The following is a 20899-nucleotide window of genomic DNA, read 5'->3' as shown; positions in this document are numbered from 1 at the left end:
CCCAGAGCTTGTGTTTCTAGCTGCATATGTAGCAGAAGATGGTCTAGTCAGCCATCATTGGGAAGAGAGGCCCCTTGGTCTTACAAACTTTATATGCCCCAGTACAGGGGCACACCAGGGCCAAGAAAGGGGATTGGGTGGGTAGGGGTGTGTGGGGGGAGGATATAGGGGACTTTGGGGATAGCATTTAAATGTAAATTAAGTAAATACCTAATAAAAATTGGAAAAAAGAAAAAAAAACTCTCCTTCTTCCAACTGGAGCAGAGATAAACTCTATGATGCAACAGCTCTGTCTTCTTCCATCACATGAATTGTTACTGTTACAGATGTCACATGAACTACAACTTAAAACTATAGTCATTTCACACAGATTATTACCCCAACTTAAAGAGTTTACTCTCTGTGCATCCTGCAGGATTCTCTGGTATATATGAGTTTTTGTGACTACTGGAGTGAGCCATCATGAAAGTCATCCACTGAGGCAGTGCATGAGACTCTTCAAATAAATCCTGCTCAGATGTGTTATGTGGTACCATGACAGTTTGGTTTTCTATTCTTTTTTTAATGGTTTGCTTAGCATCTTTAAATACAATAATTCTAATATGAAAACCCTGCATATTACATAGAAGTATATTGTACTAGACTAGCATTAAATACATTTGTGTATACATACACACAGACTTCTTAAGACACATCTGTATTTGTGATTATATTTATAACAAGAAAGACTGTGTTATTTCCCCAAGGTAATTCAATAAAAAAGAAGTATTAAATAGATATTTTTGCCTCTAGGAAGTTTTACTATGACTTAATTGAAATACAAAAGTACAAAATATGAAAACACACTATAGTTCCATCCATTGATTACTTGCTTCTGACTACATAAGAAATTAATTTTATCAGTTCTCTATAACATCACATTACTTATTTCAGAATTCTAACAACCAAGTAAATCTGAAAACAAACACTTTTAAAAAGTATATATCACATCACCTCTCAGAGGTGAATGGGAGGGAGATGAGGGAAAGAACTGCCAGGGTAACATGGAAGTGAGGATAACATTTTGGATGTCAATAAATAAAATCACGAAGTCAATAGAGAGACTTGCACCTGAAAGTGAGTGCTGACTGGCTAGCAGACATGCATAAAGTAGACAGGGGCATACAAAGAACAATGCCACACAACTGAGATAAGACAAAAATCAAAAGAAAAATTAAAAATGCAAAACTTCAGACTGTATTCATCGTTGCAATGTTGACAAAATTGAAAGCATCGTGAATGAGCAAAATATTACACTGACTACATATTTTTAGGGACTTGTATAAAGCAAAGGAGGGAATCACACAAACACTACTATACATTAGTAACAGAAAAAGATCTACAGTCCATTTTTCACACAAATGTCAATCATTAACATCTTGAATAAGTTGAAATTAACATAAACTTAAATGTATAATTTAATATGGCCAAATACACAATAAATGAATGGTCATTTCTTGGTAATGATCTCCTCTATGGCTTTGCACTTTAGCATGGTTCCATATTCACCATTTTCTTTCTCAGGGTGTCCAGGTACCTCTCCACACCAGACTGGAAGTATGAAGCAGGGTGCAGAATAAGTGAAGTCTACAGGATCCCAGTCTGACTGGGAATGAGTGCCTGGGAAAAGGTCTCCTCCAAGGAGTTTATTGTTACCACTCTTTTAGACATTTTTCAGAGAAACAGCTCTCTTAGACAATCTTCAGTGAAGTAGTTGGTGTGCATACACTTTATTTGGGGAGAACAAAGGCTATATATGAACCCTGGAGAGGAGTTTTCAGGGTGAATGTATATCATTGGCTAGAATTTAAAAAACTGGCAATGCCTCATTTGCATGGCGAGCCCTTCCAGGAATCCCAGCTCCTTGTTGTGCTATTTTTTGGGAAAGAGGAAGTTGAACTTTGCCAAGGACTTCCTCGGGTAGAGTGTGGGACAGTGGGCTGCGCACAGACAGCCTGGTCTGTCGTCAAGCAAGTCTGGAACTCCGGGACCCTGACGGGTGGTGATCTCTACCTAAGTGGAACAGAATGTGTTTATCATGTCTCCTGGACCCCTGGCTCCTGTCGAAGTTACAGCCCGAAGTTACAGGCCCCACAGTCCCTGCAGAAGAGATGTGTGACTATCAGTCACGCAGATAAAGCCCCAAGATTCTGGCATTCCGGCTAGAGCCCCACAGTTACCTGACTATAGCCAGGTATGTCCTCCCCACAGCTACCCTGCAACTACAAGATAGTCCCTCCAGTCCACTATAAAAGGGGCTGCTTGGCCCCTCCTCTTTTTCCTTAAGCTCTCATTATGATTTCGTCAACATGACAATTCAGAACAAAATGCTGTGGATGACCGTGTATTTGGTTGGTTCCTAGTGTATGCAGCAGGGCAATAACGAACATTCTTCAGTTCATATCTTCTTAAAGTCATACATGCTCTTCAAATAAGAAGTATTTAAGAAATTATCACTACACATACTGCACATGACATCACTTTTGCCACTATATATTTTAACATATTTTTGATTGAAGTTTTACATAGAAAGTGTATTTTCTTCATGAAGATAGAATCTAGGAGTTTTATAGACTTCAAAGTGTGCATACTATATATATTGCTATACCAATGTCTAGGTCAGTTAATTCCTTGATTCCACATTCAGGATAATTATTTTTAAATTTAAGCTCTATATTATATGGTTTAATTGTGCTAATTTATCACCAAATGTATAGTAATACACAAAGTTTTCTTTCTTCCTCTTCCTTTCCTTCTCCCTCTTCTATCTTATTAAATTCCAGACAAATATCTTGCCTAGCCTTTGGAAATTTTATAATCTTCTTCATAGAAACAAAATAGATGGAGGCTAAGCCATACACAAAAATATCAAAATACAATATGTCAAAAGACGTTATTATGTTATATACAATTGAATGCCAACTATTTTCAAATAATTTAAATAAAGTAACTGGGTTTCTTGGGATCTAGGCAGGCAAGGTATAGGTTGTGATGCAACAAGGCTGGGAGATTACTAGTGTTTCTGCCTGAAAGCAAAAACGTATGATGCACAATTCAGACAGACCAAGAATATGAGAAATATAAACAATAAGATTCCTTGGAGAGGAAAGTCAGTATGTGTCACAAACCTGTTCATTATTAGTATCAGGTGCATCCTTGTATATCCAGAAGTTCTTCATAGCCAGCTCTCAGACTCGATGATGTGACAAGTCATCTTTAGGTGACAGCACTGCTCCAGCGTCCATTGCCATGGCACCCACCGCATATCATTGGCGCATGGGTCACATGCACCACCTGTATAAAAATGTGTACCCGGACCCACAGCCCCCTTCTTCTCTTCTTCCCCTTCAGAGGCCTTCACTGCCAGTAAAACCGCCCATGAGAGACCTGTTGCTGGTGTGATCTGTCTGGGAGTGCGTCACATTTTCTAACTTTCATGACCTTCCCTGTTCATGACATCTCCCTACAGTTCCTGTTTTCTGTGTTTTATCACATTGGCTTGATCATTTTGTTTATGACACTTTTGTTACTCAAAATTATATTATTGTTAATTTACTTAATTTATTAATGTAAGCCCCAAGAAATTCAGGACAAATTTGAGTATAATATTCCTAGTAACTGAAATAATTATTTGAGAATCATCACAGTACATATTTATAAATAACAATACAGAATGTACAAATGAACACCTGATTGTGGTGACCAATAAGTAACTACCTTGATACAATGCAGTGAAAAAATGTCAGAATTCTTTTTATTCTAGGACAACATGTTATATTCTGCCACCAACTCACCAGAAAACAATTTTCTCCCATTCAAAAACATAAGCATCTGAATAGAGTTTTGTTTTACTTATTTTTCAGTGCATTATAATAACAGAAGATAAAAATAATTTTATTCTTATAAGATACTCTAACATGCAAAAAGGATTTAAAAACTTAACATGATCCATCATCATTCTATAGAGATATAAATAAGAGAGTCTATGACGAAAACGAGATTTGTTAGACAAACAGATATATCTGAGAAACAAATAATTGCAATTTCATATATCAACAGGTGAATTGATAGTCCAATTCCAGGGTACAAAGAGAAGCATAAAGTTGTATAGCTAAGGCCTGATGATTATGACTGAATGTAATATGACAAAGGCTCATGGAACATGGCAGAAATGGGGAAAAGAGGTAAGACTCAGACCATGGGGGAAGTGGTCACAAAAATGTTGTCTTCTTGATAGATAGGGCAGTTGCACACATGAAGTCACAGAAGCTGCAACAAGACCCAAATAAGATCTAGCCAGTAAAAATTCCAACATGAGTAGAAGAGGAGGCAACAACCCTAGCTAGGGACCTAGTGGCAGTTGATGGTTGTTGGGTTATGAAGAGTAATTGTTCTTAGGAGCTTTGGCTAGCACTAATCAGATGCCGTGTGCTATGCACACACCCATGATACATGACATTCCAAGATGCATTACAGATGAGAGCGTAGCAATGTGGGGCAGGAGTGGGGAAGGAGTATGACCAAGACACTTTGTATATAAATAAGAAGTTTAAAATAATAAATTTAAAATTTTATGTAAATATTGAAAATATAGAATTCAAGAATTATACACATAGAAAAGAAAAGGAAAGGTATGATAATTCAGAATATCTGTAATAAGAGGCCACAGAATCAACAATACAGTCGAGGAATGGGGTACACAGGGGAATCATGTGCATGAAGACATAGAAACACATTGCTACTAGGACATACTTTACATTTTCTGTTCAGCCAAATGTCACCTATTTGCCACAGTAGTTACAATATAAACCAGTTAAATAAAAATCTTTCATGCTTCAGTAATTTCTTTTTATTGACATTAACCATACACATTATTTTTAGATTATTTCAATACATATTCAAGTCAACAGACTGCAATTCTGCAGCAAAGTATAAGACAGGCATTGAAACTATTTCTAAACTATCATAGAGTAATGTATGAAGCACTTCACTTAATAACACACGTAGTATCATAAAATAGTAATCAAGTACTAACATGGTCATTAATACTCCTCTTTAACAAAAGACTATTACACAACCTCATTTACAAAGTAATATCCCAAGCCTGCTTAATAAATATTCTTTTTATTCATCTCTGTAAATTCCATTTAGTGCTTTTTTGCAATTTCTTAACATTAGTGTCGTGGATGCTATTAAACTAAATTAAGAGTATAATATGTAATATATTATGTGTATGTATTTAACTGTGGGTGATTTGACCGGTATTGTGGCAATCAATTTTTAATATACTATTATGTTTAGAATTTATTTTATTGTAGCTAATTTTTAACCTCAATATTTTGCAACATCTCTTTACAATGTTAGTTTTATAAATAGAAAAATAAGAACTGAAATGTGTGGTCAGCTGCAGCTCTCCTCACACTGTTTTGGCCTGAGGCAGGCCTGAGGGGGGGGGAATCACTTCAGGTGAATTAGAACACAGATAAAATAACCATAAAAGTCTTTCTACACTATCTCTTCATTAAAAATATGTTTACAACTCTTTGCAATATCAAACAGTGTCAAAATAAATGCATTAGGCACAAATTCGAGAAAGTATATTCAGCACATTCTGGAAAAATACATTTGAATGGAAATTATAGTCATCTTTCTGCATGAAATATTTTTGAATTTAAGGCCAATCTGTCAACTAACTGAGACTAAAATTTAATCTAAAAAAAAAAAAAACCAGCTGTGTGAATGGACATTGGGAAACTCATAAAGGGTCATACTGTTCTTTTTCCTGGATTAATACAATTAAACTTAGTACCATTGAATTTAAAGACAACAGGAAAAACAGATTTATTTCATACAAACACTGGCACAATAGTGGATAACCCAGATTTCAAAGATTTTTATGAACTTACTTGATTTTTATATATAGAAACAAATTAATAAATTCTACATATGTAGTTTTTGCACCGTTTTAAAAACAAAAGTGATTAATAAATAATAATTCTTATTTTAGGTCCTACTAAAATGTTCATCCACTGCAAGAAGCTATGATGCTAAAGTGTAGTAGTCCAAAGAAAACACACCAACATTTTCATCTGCCAGACTTTAAGTCAAGATACTTTTATTCATTCATCCATTCTCTCCTGAAAATCATTAACACCGTATATTTTCAATTGTTTTTAACTGCATTTGCAGCAGTGTATGAAAGGCAAGCTTCATTTTATGTGTTGTGCCTCAATGTTAATTTCTCTCTTACATAGTATCGCAGGCTAAAACATACGTCTTTCAAGACTTGGCGTCCGCACCCTGCACTGATAACAAGTAGATTTCACATTACAGAAAACCATCAGATTTCGTCCAAGGAAAGTTTTCTTTACCTCCTTGTATTTTTATGTTGTTTGCTATATTTTCTAAAGTTAAACACTTTGCTCATATGTCTTAACGTTTCAATTTTTTTTTTTTTTTTGGATGATAGAGCTGTATACCTGTGTACCACAATGAAAATTACAGGAAGGAGAGAAGAGGATAAAATGTGAACTAACCTACTCCATTCCAAATTATCTGCCGCACAAACAGATGCTTTTACATTTGTTTTCTATAATGACTACTGTTATACTTCAAAGGAAATAATAACTCTTTCTACATATATCCCTTTCAAATAGTGCAATTCACTTCTTCCAATGAATAATACAGATTTAATCTAATTATGCTCATTACTCTGCTCTTCTGCATCTTGACTTGTATTTACAACTGTGCATCTGGGTCTTCCTCTCCATCCCGTGGATCTGTATGTTCTGCTACTATGCTCTTTCTTATATGCATTTTCTTACTGTGGCTCTGTAGTCGAACTTGAACTCAGATATTGTGATACCGCCAGGAGATTGGTATTTAAAGAGGTAATTAAAACTAAGGGAGGTCCTTAGAGTTGGAACACAACCCAGGAGACTCGTGTCATTAGAAAATCAAGAGGAACAAACTAGGCTATGAAAGAAATGGGCATTAGAGGACATGGTGGGAAAATGAGCATCCGCGAACTGAGCAGAGAAGTTGGGGAGTGAGAAGGTATTCTAACCCCATGACAGGCTTCAAATTGGCAGTTCAGGAAACTAGGCCTAAATCTCTATTTCCAAGAACTGGGCAATTCCAGGCACGTCCAGGCCTCAGAAGTTGCCATGCTATCTGGCCTTAGGCAAGGACAATGGGTCAGTAGCAGGTTCCAGACTTCCTCATTAACAGTTTCCGTATATCCCCAGGAAGTTTCCAGCCCCCACACCTCAGTAATGGAATAGAGATAGAACCAAGAGATTAACATAAAGATCATCTACCCCAAAATTTTCTAATGTGCTTTAAATAAGGCATGCAAATGCACTTGGTTGTCTTTCTTTCTTGGTAATGGGGAGATTCCAGTATGATGGACTTCTGCAGAATAAAACTCTCATTTACATACTATTTGAGTCCGGGTGTCATTCTTCGCTGTATCATGGACCCTTACTGGAAAAGTCCATCCTTTGTACACCTTTACTTCAACATCTAACTCCCAGGATTGTAAGCAAATAGATTTACAGTGAAAATCTACTAATACTGTGGAAATTTGTTCTGTTAGCCTTAGGAATTTAGTGTAATGATTTTCTAAGGTTTGACTTAGCTGCCTTTTACTTGGGTTCTTATATGGAGTTAGTTATTAGTATCACACACTACACACATGCACATACACACATTTACACACCCACTCACATACAAGCTCACACAAACCTACATACTCACACACACATTAGTACACACTCACATTCACACACACTAATACACACATTCACACACACTGATACACACATACTCATACACATGTACATTCACCTACACATACTTACACTAGTACACACACACATTCACACACACACACACAAGTACACTCAGATGTACATCCACATTCACATACACAAGCACACTCAGATATACATACATATTCACACACACACACACACACACACACACACAAACTATTTTCAAATTTCCATTGCCATGAACAAATTATGTGATATTGAAATCATCTGGTCACTGTATCTGACAGATCTCTATAACTCCCTGAGAATGTTGTTTTCAAATAGCTTTTGATAACCTTATTTTCTCTTTCAAAATCATCCTATTTGGATGTCACTATTCCTTGTTTCTTTTTTTTTTTTCTTGTCTTCTTGCAGTTGTACAAAGCTCTCCCTGATGATTTGAAAAAAATCACGTTATTTCCTCTGTTAACTTATCTTAAATACAGGAATTTCCTCATCCATTTCACTAGTAAGGATGAGAACTAGTTGACTTTCTATTCTGTTGTTTTCCATAAAATAAAGACGTTTTTGTAAAACTGGTTCTTTTATATCATATTAATTATTTAGTTTCATTTTAAAATTATTGTTTCTTTTTAATTTTTTTTATTACTTTTCTGCCTACAAGTTAGTGATTTTACTTGCCTTGCTCCTTTGTTCTCATTAACGTAAGTATTGAAAGCAGTTTGATTTCTACTGACCATTGTTTTCATGGTGTCTTACACATTGAAATTAGTATGAAGCTCATAAAAGCAAAAATTTTTATAATTTCATATGTCCATTTGTTCAAGAATTGCTTAATAGAAGTTTTAAAGTAAAGGTTTTTCTTATAATATTGTTATTAACTAGAATTTTATGATAGTCTATCAGAAAATGCTATTTACATTAGTTGTAGTAGGATTATTGTTACTTTCTCTTTTAAATGGTAATACATGCCAATGCTCTGAAGCATACTGACAAGGCGTGCCTTTGTCAGACAATGTTGCTGCTGACTTACCAGATTTTTCAGTTTTGACTGTGTCCTTTTTTGATATTTTAAGAGTGCATCTCTTTCTATTTCGTTGTTTTCACTCTGCCTTTTAATTCCCATTGCAACCTATTTCACACAGTTTTATGGGTATTGGTAAAATGCACAAGGTCTCTGGAATAGAGGTGAGTAGCTGTTAGGGCATTAGCAATGGAACACAGTGTTTTAGCAGCCTCGGTAATTACAGTACATGTACTTTTAAAGGCAGGATCTCCAAAAAGCAATGCAAAGAGGGCTTCAGGAAAGACGGGTGTCAAGTATATTAAATTACTGAAGAGAATTCTGACTTTTGTCAACTTAAATCTCTAATGGGGAATGCATGGCACTTCTTTCTTCCACATAACACTGTCTCTTAACTTCTACAACTGTTTTCCATACTGACAACTTTGAAAACATAGCTTGGAACAAATAAATGCTTAACTGAAATTGATTTGATTTTATAACTGTGGAAGCAGTGCTTATTAATGATAAGCAAAAGTGTTCTCTATTTTGCTCCTATTTTAATTTTTATTGCTTTTTAAATTTTATTATATCTTTAATTTATTTTTTATACTCCATATTCCATTCCCACCACCATCCACCCCCATCCACCCTGTCTGCTCCACATCCCCAAACTCCTCCCCACCCCATCTCCATGTGGATGCCCCCACTCCCCACCCCACCAGACCTCTAAAATCCCTGGGTCCTCCAGTCTCTTGAGGGTTAGGTGCATCATCTCTGAATGAACACAGACCCGAAAGTCTTCTGCCATATGTGGTATGTGTGTTGGGGGCCTCATAGCAGCTGGTATATGCTGTCTGGTGGTCCAGTGTTTGAGAGATCTCAGGGGTCCAGGTTAATTGAGTCTGCTGGTCTTCCTACAGGAGGCCCTTCTCCTCAACTTCTTTCTGCTTTCCCTGATTCAACAACAAAAGTCAGCTGCTTCTATCCATTTGTTGGATGCAAATATGTGCTTCTGACTCTTTCAGCTGCTTGTTGGATCTTTCAAGGGTCTGTCATGATAGATTCCTTTTTGAGAGCACTCCATAACCTCAGTAACAGTGTTAGGCCTTGGGACCTCCCCTTGAGCTGGATCTCACTTTAGGCCTGTCACTGGACCTACTTTTCCTCAGGATCCTCTCCATTTCCATCCTTGTAATTCTTTCAAACAGGAACAATTATGGGTCAGAGATGTGACTGTAGGATGGCAACCCCATCCTTCATTTGATGTCCTGACTTCCTGCTGGGGATGGGTTCTATAAGTTCCCTCTCTCTACTGTAGGGCATTTCGTCTAAAGTCACTCCCTTTGAGTCCTGGGAGTCTTTCAACACCCAGGAATCTGGTGCATTCTGGGGGGGGGGGGTGTCCTCCCAACCTCCTATTTCCTGAGGTTGCCTGTTTACATTCTTTCTGCTGCCTCATGGCTTCAGTCCTTTTCCCTCACCCAATACCAGATCAGGTTTCCCTCTCCCTACACTACCCCCCCACACACACACACAAACCATTCACTTTCCCTCCCAGGTTCCTCCCTCCCTCCCCACTTGTGATTACTTTCTTCTTTCTCCCAATTGGAATTGAGGCATCACATGGAGGCATCCTCATTTGGGCCCTTCAGCTTGTTGAGCTTTTTGAGTTCTGTGGAGTGAATCTTGGATATGCTGTATGTTTTTTTGTTTGCTTGCTTTGGTTTAAAATACACTTATTAGTGAGTACATGCCATGCATATCATTTTGGGTCTGAATTGCCTCACTCAGGAAGATATTTTCTAGTTTCATCCATTTGCCTGCAAAACCCAGGTTATCCTCATTCTTAATAGCTGAGTAGTATTTCATTGTGTAAATGAACCACATTTTCTATATCCATTCTTCTGTCATGGGACATCTAGGTTGTTTCCAGCTTCTGTTTAGGAAATTTCCCCCTGTGCCAATGAGTTCAAGGATCTTTCCCACCTTCTCTTGTATCAGATTCAGTGTATCTGGTTTTATGTTGAAGTCCTTGATCCATTTGAACTTGAACTTTGGGCAAGGTGACAAACATGTGTCGATTTTCATTCTTCTATATACAGACAGTCATTTAGGCCAGCACCACTTATTGAATATGCTTTCTTTTCTCCACTGTATATTTCTGCCATCTTTGTCAAAGTTCAAGTGACCATAAGTGTGAGGTTTTATTTCTGGATCTTCAATTCTATTCCATTGATCAACATGTCTGTCTCTGTACCAATACCATGCAGTTTTTATTACTATTGCTCTGTAGTACAGCTTGAGGTCAGGGATGGTGATTCTTCCAGCCATTCTTTATTGTTAAGAATTGTTTTTACTATTCTGGTTTTTGTTTTGTTTTGTTTTTTGTTTTTTGGTTTTTGGTTTTTGGTTTTTTTTTTTTTTTTTTTGCCATTCCAGATGAATTTGAGAATTGCTCTTTCCATGTCTTTGAAGAATTTTGTTGGGATTTTGATGGAGATTGCATCGAATATATAGATGGCCTTTAGTAGGATGGCCATTTTTACTATGTTAATTCTGCCAATCTGTGAGCATGGGAGGTCTCTCCATTTTCTGAGATCTGTGATTTCTTTCTAGAGAGATGTGAAGTTATTGTCATACAGGTCTTTCACTTGTTTGGTTAGTGTTACCCCAAGAAATTTTATATTATTTTTGACTATTGTGAAGGGAATTGCTTCCCTAATTTCTTTCTCAGTCTACTTATCCTTTGTATAAAGGGAGGCTACTGATATATTTGAGTTAATTTTATATCCATCCGATTTGCTGAAGTTGTTTGTCAGCTAGAGAAGTTCTCTGGTAGAATTTTTGGGGTCCCTTAAGTATACTATCATATCATTTGCAAATAGTGATACCTTCATTTCTTCTTTGCCTATTTGTATTCCCTTGATCTCTTTTTGTTGTATTATTGTTCTAATTAACACTATTTTGAATAGATATGGGGAGAGTGGGAATCCTTGTTTGTCCCCAATTTCAGTGGGATTGCTTCAAGTATGTCTCCATTTAATTTTATATTGGTTGTTGGTTTGCAGTAAATTGTGTTTATTATGTTTAGGTATGGGCCTTGAATTCCTGATCTCTTCAATACTTTTAACATGAGTGGTGTTGTATTTTGTTAAATGCTTTTTCTGCATCTAAGGAGATGGTCATGTGATTTTATTTTTCTTTGCATTTGTTTATATAGTGGATTGCATTAATAGATTTTCATACATTAAACCAATATCACATGCATGGGATGAAGCCTACTTGATTGTGGTAAATTATGGTTTTGATATGTTCTTGGATTTAGTTTGCAAGAATTTTATTGAATATTTCTTCATTGATATTCATAAGACATTGGTCTGAAGTTGTATTTTTGTTGAGTCTTTGTGTGGTATATATGTCTGAGTAATTGTGGCTTTATACGACAAGCTAGATAGTTTTTCTTCTGTTTCTATTTTATGGAATAGTTTGAGGAAATTGGTATCAGGTCTTCTTTGATGGTGTGGTAGAATTATGCACTAAATCCATCTGACCATGGGTTACTTTTTTTTTTTTTTTTTTTTTTTTTTGGTTGGGGATTTTAGATGACTTCTATTTCCTTGTATGATATGGACCTATTTAGATAGTTTACCTGCTCTTACTTTAACTTTGGTATGTGGCATCTATCTAGAAAACCATCCATCTTATCTAGATTTTCCAGTTTTGTTGAGTATAAGCTTCTATAGTAGGATCTGATTATTTTTTGCATTTCCTCTGTTTCTGTTGTTATGTCTCCCTTTTCATTTCTGATCTTATTAATTTGGTCACTGCCTCTTGGCCCTTTAGTTAGTTTGGGTAGGGGTTTATCTAGTTTGTTGATTATTTCAAGCAACCAGCTATTGGTTTTGCTGATTCTTTGTATTGTTTTCTTTGTGCATATTTGGTTGATTTCAGCCCTGAGTTTGACTATCTCCTGCCTTCTACTCCTCTTTGGTGAGTTTGCTTCTTTTTGTTCTATAGTTCTCAGGTATGCTCTTAAGTTGTTAGTGTAAGATTTCGCCAGTGTCTTTACAAGGGCATATAGTGCTATGAACTTTGCTCTTAGAACTGCTTTCATTTTGTCCATTAATTTTGGGTGTAATGTTTCAAGATTTTCATTAAATTCCAGGAAGTCTTTAATTTCTTTCTTTCTTTCTTTCTTTCTTTCTTTCTTTCTTTCTTTCTTTCTTTCTTTCTTTCTTTCTTTCTTCCCTAACCAAGTTTCCATTGAGTAAAGAGTTGTTAGGTTTCCACATGAATGTGGGCTTTCTATAGTTTTTGTTGTTCTTGAAGACCAGCCTTAGGCCATGGTGGTCTGATAGGATGCATCGTATTATTTCAATCTTCTTGTATCTGTTAAGGTTTATTTTGTGACCAATTATATGGTCAATTTTGGAAAAGTTACCATGAGGAATATACCTGAGAAGCAGGTATATTCTTTTATTTTAGGGTGAAATGTTCCGTAGATATCTGTTAAATCCATTTGATTCATAGCCTCTCTTAGTTTCACTATGTCTCTGTTTAATGTCTCTTTCACTGGTAAGGGTGAGGTGTTGAAATCTCCTACTATTATTGTGTGTTTTGAGCTTTAGGAAAGATTCTTTTATGAATCTGGGTGCTCTTGCATTTGAGGCATAGACATTCAGAATTGAGACTTTCTCTTGTTAGATTTTCCCCTTGATGCATTTGAAATGTACTTTGTCATCATGCTTGATAACTTTTGGTTGAAAGTCTATTTTATTGGATATTCGGATGGCAACCCCTGCTTGTTTCCTTGGACCATTTTCCATCCTTTTACTCTGAGATAGTTTCTGTTTTTGTTGGTGAGGTGTGTTTCTTGTATGCAGTAAAATGTTGGACCTTGTTTGCATATCCAGTCTGTCAGCTTATGTCTTTATAGGTGAGATGAGTCCATTAATATTGAAGACAGATGACTGATGGTCCCTGACATGTTTGTTTTTATAGGTGGTTTTATGCGCTTGTGGCTTTCTTGTTTTTTTGACTTTGTTGTGAGATGCTTAATATCTTGTCTTCTCTTTGGTGCAGGTATCTTCCTTGTATTGGATATTTCCTTCCAGGATCCTCTGTGAAGCTGGGTTGGTAGATAGATATTGTTTGAATTTGGTTTTTTCCCGGAGTATTTTGGTTTCTCCATCTATGATGATTGAGAGTATGGCTAAGTATAGTAGCCTGGACTGGCATTCGTGTTCTCTTAGAGTCAGCATGACATCTGAACAGGCTCTTCTGGCTTTCACAGTCTCTGCTGAGAAGTCTGGTGTAATTCTCATAGGTGTAACTTTGTATGTAACGCGGCCTTTTTCCCTTGCAGCTTTTAATAATTTTTCATTGTTCTGTGCATTTAGTGTTTTGATAATTATGTGATGAGAAGATTTTCTTTTCTGGTCCCATTTATTTGGCGTTCTATAGGCTTCCTGTACCTATATGTCCATCTCTTTCTTTAGGTTCAGAAAGTTTTCTTCTATGATTTTGTTGAAAACATTTTCAGGATCCTTGAGCTGGTATCTTCATTCTCCTCTATTCTGATTATCCTTAAATTTGGTCTTTTCACTGTGTCCTGAGTTTCCTGGATGCTTTGGGTTAGGAGTATTTTATGTTTTAAATTTTCTTTGACAGTTGTGTCAATCTCTTCTACTGTATCTTCTACACCTGAGATTCTCTTGTATATCTCTTGTATTCTGTTGGTAATACTTACATCTGTAATTCCTGACCTCTTTCCTAGGTTTCCCATTTGCAGGTTTGCCTCAATTTGTGTTTTCGTTATTGTTTCTACTTCCACTTTTATGTCTTGGATCGCTTTATTCAATTCTTTTATCTGTTTATCTGCATTTTCCTATATTTCTTTCAGTGAGTTATTAATGTCCTAATTAAAGGACACTATTATCTTCATGAAGTAGGATTTTAGGACAGATTCCTGTTTTTCAGGTGTGTAGGTATATTCAGGGCTTGCTGTGATGGAAGAACTGGGTTCTGATGATGCAGATATTTTGGCTTCTGTTGCTTATGGTCTTGAGCTTGCCTTTTGCCATCTGGATATCCCTGGTGTTTGTTGATCTGGGTGACTGTATGAAGTCTGCTTCTTTTGTCCCTGGCTTGCTTCAGGTCTCCTGTTAGGCTTGTGGTCCTGGCTGTATCAGACCACCTGTGGAGCCTTCCAACTGGGGACTCTTCACAGGTACAGAGAAGTTGCTTATCTGTTGCCCTGGCTGCAGTAGATCTCCTGGGAGGCCTTCAGACTGCTGGGTCTTCTGTGTAGTGGTCAAGCAGTTGTCCAACTGCACTGAGTGCAGCTAATCCTCAACTGCTCTGAGTGCAGTGTGTCCTCCATATTGGAATATGGAGTCTTCAAGGGAGCATACCAGTAGGAGTCTGCACCAGCAGCAAGGAACAGGCAGAAGGGGTGAAAGGAATGGAAGGGAGGGGAGATCTGGGGGGTGACAGGTCCAGAGTTCACCAGGATCCCAGCAGCAGTTTTGGGATTTGGGGTGTGAAGGGGTTGGGGGGTGATCTTACCAACTACTCTGAGTGCAATGGGTCCTTTAGGACATATCACGATATGGAGTCTTCACAGGAGCAGACCAACTACAAGTCTGTTCCAGCAGTAAGGACCTCCTATTTATTTTTTAAAGAATGGTTTCTATTTGTTAATTTCTAAAGTGAACTACTAATGCTAAGTGGAGGGTTAAGAAGTAAAAGTTTACACAGCTCCCACCACCTCCAGCCAAACAAGCAAAAATATATGCTTTCAATGCTCAAAAGGCCCAGACACACATTTTAAAATGGAGAATCTTGCTTGCAAACTTGAGAAGAGCCCAGTATTTCAACAGAACACACCTTTGTGTATAAGTGTTAAATTATCTAAAACCACAAGCCAAAAAGTACAGTTTTTTGTTTGATTGTTTTTTGTTTTTTTCTTCCCAGAGTATATTTATCTGGTACTTTATCACAATAATGAAAAAACTATCACAAACTGGAAGACAACTGGAATTCTTGCCCATTCCTCTGGTTCCTAGTCAATTCAGCTGCAGCAGTACCTTACATCCATTGTGAGCCATGCAGACTCATGAGGGGCCTAACACTATAGCTAAACCTAATGTACCTACTGCTAACTCTACTTCCAGCTCATTGATAAAGTGTTAACTATTACAGCAAGCCAGGGCATCACATTCACCTTTTTTCCTTGTTACTTCATTTTTGGAAACCTGAATGATTTAACTCTAAGAAAGATGCCAACTGTCTTAGGAGTAAGCAAGGAAGAAACTAATTTCCATGTAAAATTCTTTAGTGGTTCTACACATCTAAAGATTCTTAAAAATAAAAAAGGCAAAAACATTTAAATTAAGGAGGAAAAACCCACTAAGTGAAAGAAGAGGACTCAAGTTGAAAAAAAAAAAAAAAAAAAAAAAAGTACAGTGCCTAACTGCTGTGAATCAGATAATCTCTACTTTTTTTCTCTCTCTCTTTTTTTTTTTTTTTTTTTTTCTTTTTTTTTTTTTTCTTTTAAGCAGAGTTTCTCTGGCTGTCCTGGAACTCACTCTGTAGACCAGTCTGGACTTGAACTAAGAACTCCACCTGCCTCTATATTCTCTACTTCTTAAAAATTATCTCATGTTGTGGAATTTTCTCCCATTTTTCACATGACCCTACTGATTTTAAAAATCAATAATGAGTTTGAGTAGCCACAAATGCTTCTCAAGATACCATTTTATGAACTCATTTAATGTCAAAGGAAATTCAGGTCACAAATCATAGAGCAGGTTGCTTGATCATGTGCATGTCTTGTGCATGTCTTTTGCAGGTGACTATAGCTATTGTGAGATCACAAGTAAAATAATTGTGTCCTGTCCATTAGAAAGCATTTTACAGTACACCTCCACATCTTCCTGAAGTGGGAAGTATTTTCTAATCCCTGCCCATTACACAGGACCTACTAGCAGTTATCAGGTGAGTTAGGATTATTCTTGAATGTTTTGCCCTCTGATTGGTTTCCCATGCAACAGTAGGTAGCCCAACACTTTTATGCTCATAAAAATTATTATTAACTGGATTTTGTAAGTAATCAACAAAATTAACAAGAAAACATTATGAAACTGGATCAGGACATGTTAGGAGATTTAAGAGAAGTTACAGGTGAAATGGGGGTTGGTATGATATTTCATTGTATACATGTATGAAATTCACAAATAATAAAAATTATAAGTAAAACAAGGGAGGTTAGAAAATTCATAAAGCAAACCTAAGTTCTGTGTAAGAATACTTGGACTATTAAAACTTAGACATTCTTATACCATAAACATATTCTAAAGAATCTTACTATTGGAACATCAAATTGTGTCCAAAGTATTTCAAAGAAATAATTTTCTTTACAGTAAATGAAGATCATCACAGAAAATTACACAAAGTGCAGAGATGACATATCATGGAAGCCCAGCTCCAGTAGATACATCTACACCACAATTCCCAGCATGTATAACTCAAGGAACAGTGTAGAAGCAAGTGGTGTTGTAAGAACGAGAAAACCAGCAAGTCTATTTTGAGCAGTCTCTTCTAGAAACGATAACACAAAACCACAAACAAGACCAGGACAATGCAAAATCAATGAACATGTTAATGTAGAAGAGGGAAATTTTTCTTGGAGTCCCACTGCTAGACAAAAAATAAAGTCAACTAATAACTAGTACGCAAGGGAGAATTAGCCTCTTCTGAGAAGGAATTACCTTATGACTTATCCCAATAGTCAGTCAGTCGTTGTATACACACACACACACAAAAAGACTGCAATCAGGTTTTACTATTTGATAATATGCATAATTAGTATATATACGTTTCTATAATAATAACCAAGGAAAAAGATAGAGGGAGCCATGAAAGGGCCTGGAGGAAAGAAAAGGAAGGAGGAAAGTGAGGTGATTTTATATAATTTAAAATTGATTAAAAAGTAATAAATCTTAAAAATAAAAGCTTCATATTTTCTCAGTTTGCCTGGAAGTTAAATAAAACAATTAGTGGCTGGAAAGGTGGATGAGTGGTTGAAGACTCTTGCAACAAAGCCCCTATTTGATATAATCCCTGCAACTCAATTGGTAAAAGGAGAGAAAATTTTCCTATTATTCTCTGACCTCCTCATTTATACAGAATTATGTGCATATCTATACATATACACAAATACATACACACAATGCACAAATGCATACACATATACACACATCATATACATACACAGAGACACAGTGAGAAAGAGAGAAAGACAGGGGGCAGAGAAAGAGAGAGAAGAGATAAAAAATAGAAATAAAAACTAAAAAGGTTTTCTTTCAAAGCAATATTGGGATAAGTTGCAGGGCAGGGAAAGAATGCGATCAAGATATATCGTACCATCTGTCCCAGGTCCCTCAGAGACCAGTCTGCGCAGGTGAGAGTATGGACTGCAGAAGCAACACAGATTCTGGGACAGGCAGAAGCAACACAACTTCTGGGACAGACCCTGTTTTGGGCTCCAAGCGTCTGGGCACCTTCCCCACAAGAGGAGAGGTAGCTGCCTGAGAGGGCTCTGACTGCCTGAGCAGGTTAGGGAGCCATCTTGTGTCCTAGGTCCCTTAAAGACCAGTCTGAGCAGGTGAGCTCCTAGACTGCAGAGGCAACACATCTTGTGAGACAGGGCCTGTTTCTGGCCTTCATCTTCACCCTGGAGGCAGGTATGAACACCACAACTCTATGCACATTCCCTTCAAGAGGAGAGCTTGCCAGCAAAGAGTACTCTGACCACTGAGGCTCAGGAGAGAGCTGGACTCCCAGGACTGCTGACAGAGGCTAACAGAATCACAGGAGGAAGAAGCTCCAGCCAGAGACAACTATAATATCTAACGTCAGAGATTACCAGATGGTGAAAGGCAAAGATAACAATCTTACTAACAGAAACCAAGACTGTTCACCATTATCAGAACCCAGCACTCCAACCTAAGCCAGTCCTGGGTACCCCAACACACCCAAAAAGCAAGATTCAGATTTAAAATCATATCTCATAATGCTGATAGAGGACTTTAAGAAGGGAATTAATAACTCACTTAAAGAAATACAGGAGAATAGTCCTAAAGAGGTAGAAATCTTTAAAGAATTACAGGAAAACACGGCTAAACAGGTAGAAGTCCTTAAAGAGGAAACACAAAATCCCTTAAAGAATTACAGGAAAACACAACCAAACAGGTGATGTAATTGAACAAAACCATCCAAGACTTAAAAATGGAAGTAGAAACAATAAAGAAAACCCAAAGTGAGTCAACTCTGGAGATAGAAACCCTAGGAAAGAAATCAGGAACCAAAGAAATTAGCAACAGAATACAAGAGATGGAAGAGAGAATCTCAGGTGCAGAAGATTCCATAGGGAACATGGACACAACAATCAAAGAAAATGCAAAATGCAAAAAGATCCCTGCTTGTGGACGTTGTACATCGTGGTGCGGAGCCTAGTGCGCACCACGATGTACAACGTCCACAACCTGGACAGATGCTATACAGAACCTAAGAGAACACAAAAGACAGCCCAGGCAACTATACCCAGCAAAACTCTCAATTAACATAGATGGAGAAACCAAAGTATTCCATGATAAAACCAAATTCACAAAATATCTTTCCACAAATCCAGCCCTTCAAAGGATAATAAAGGGAAAAGGCCAACAGAAGGACAGAAATTATGCCCTAGAAAAAGCAAGAAAGTAATCCTTCAACAAACCTAAAAGAAAACAGCCTCAAGAACAGAATCCCGACTTTAACAACAAAAATAACAGGAAGCAATAATTACCTTTCTTTAATTTCTCTTAACATCAATGGACTCAAATCCCAAATAAAAAGAGATAGACTGATAGACTGGCTACACAAACAGGACCCAACATTTTGCTGCTTACAGGAAACCCTCCTCAGGGAAAAAGACAGACACTACCTCAGAGTGAAAAGCTGAAAAACAATTTTCCAAGCAAACAGTCTGAAGAAAAAAGCTGGAGTAGCCATTCTAATATCGAATAAAATAGACTTCCAACCCAAAGTTATCAAAAAAGACAAGGAGGGGCACTTCATACTCATCAATGGTAAAATCTTCCAAGATGAACTCTTAATTCTGAATATATATGCTCCAAACACAAGGGCATCCACATTCATTAAAGAAATTTTAGTAAAGCTCTAAGCACACATTGAACCTCACACAATAATAGCAGAAGATTTCAACACCCCACTCTCACTAATGGAGAGATCCCGGAAATAGAAACTAAACAGAGACACATGAACACTAACAGAAGTTATAAAACAAATGGATTTAACANATATCTACATAACATTTTATCCTAAAACAAAAGGATATACCTTCTTCTCAGCACCTCATGATATCTCCTCCAAAATTGACCATATGATTGGTCACAAAGCAATCCTCAACAGATACAAAAATGTTGAAATTATCCCATGCATCCCATTATATCACCATGAACTAAGGCCGATCTTCAATAATAGCATAAATAATAGAAAGCCAAAGTTCACATGGAAACTGAACAACACCCTACTCAATGATAGCTTGGTCAAGGATGAAATAAAGAAAGAAATTAAAAACTTTTTAGAGTTTAATGAAAAATGAAGCCACAAAATACTCAAACTTATGGGACTCAATGAAGCCAGATCTAACAGGAAAACTCATAGCCCTGAGTGCCTCCAAAATGTAACTAGAGAGAGCATACACTAGTAGCCTGACAACACACCAAGAATCTCTAGAACTAAAGGAAGCAAATTCACCTAAGAAGAGTAGACAGCAGGAAATAATCAAACTCAGGGCTGAAATCAATCAAGTGGAAACAAAAAGAACTATTCAAAGAATGAACCAAACCAGGAGCTGGTTCTTTGAGAAAATCAACAAGATAGATAAACCCTTAGCCATACTAACTAGAGGGCACAGGGACAGTATCCTAATTAACAAAATCAGAAACAAAAAGGGTGACATAACAACAGAAACTGAGGAAATCCAAATCATCATCATATCCTACTACAAAAG

The sequence above is a fragment of the Mus pahari genome, chromosome 11 (genome assembly GCF_900095145.1).
Source record: "Mus pahari chromosome 11, PAHARI_EIJ_v1.1, whole genome shotgun sequence".
NCBI classification, from domain to species: Eukaryota; Metazoa; Chordata; class Mammalia; order Rodentia; family Muridae; genus Mus; species Mus pahari.
The sequence above is the reverse complement of the archived record's forward strand: the minus strand, read 5'-3'. Positions refer to the sequence as shown.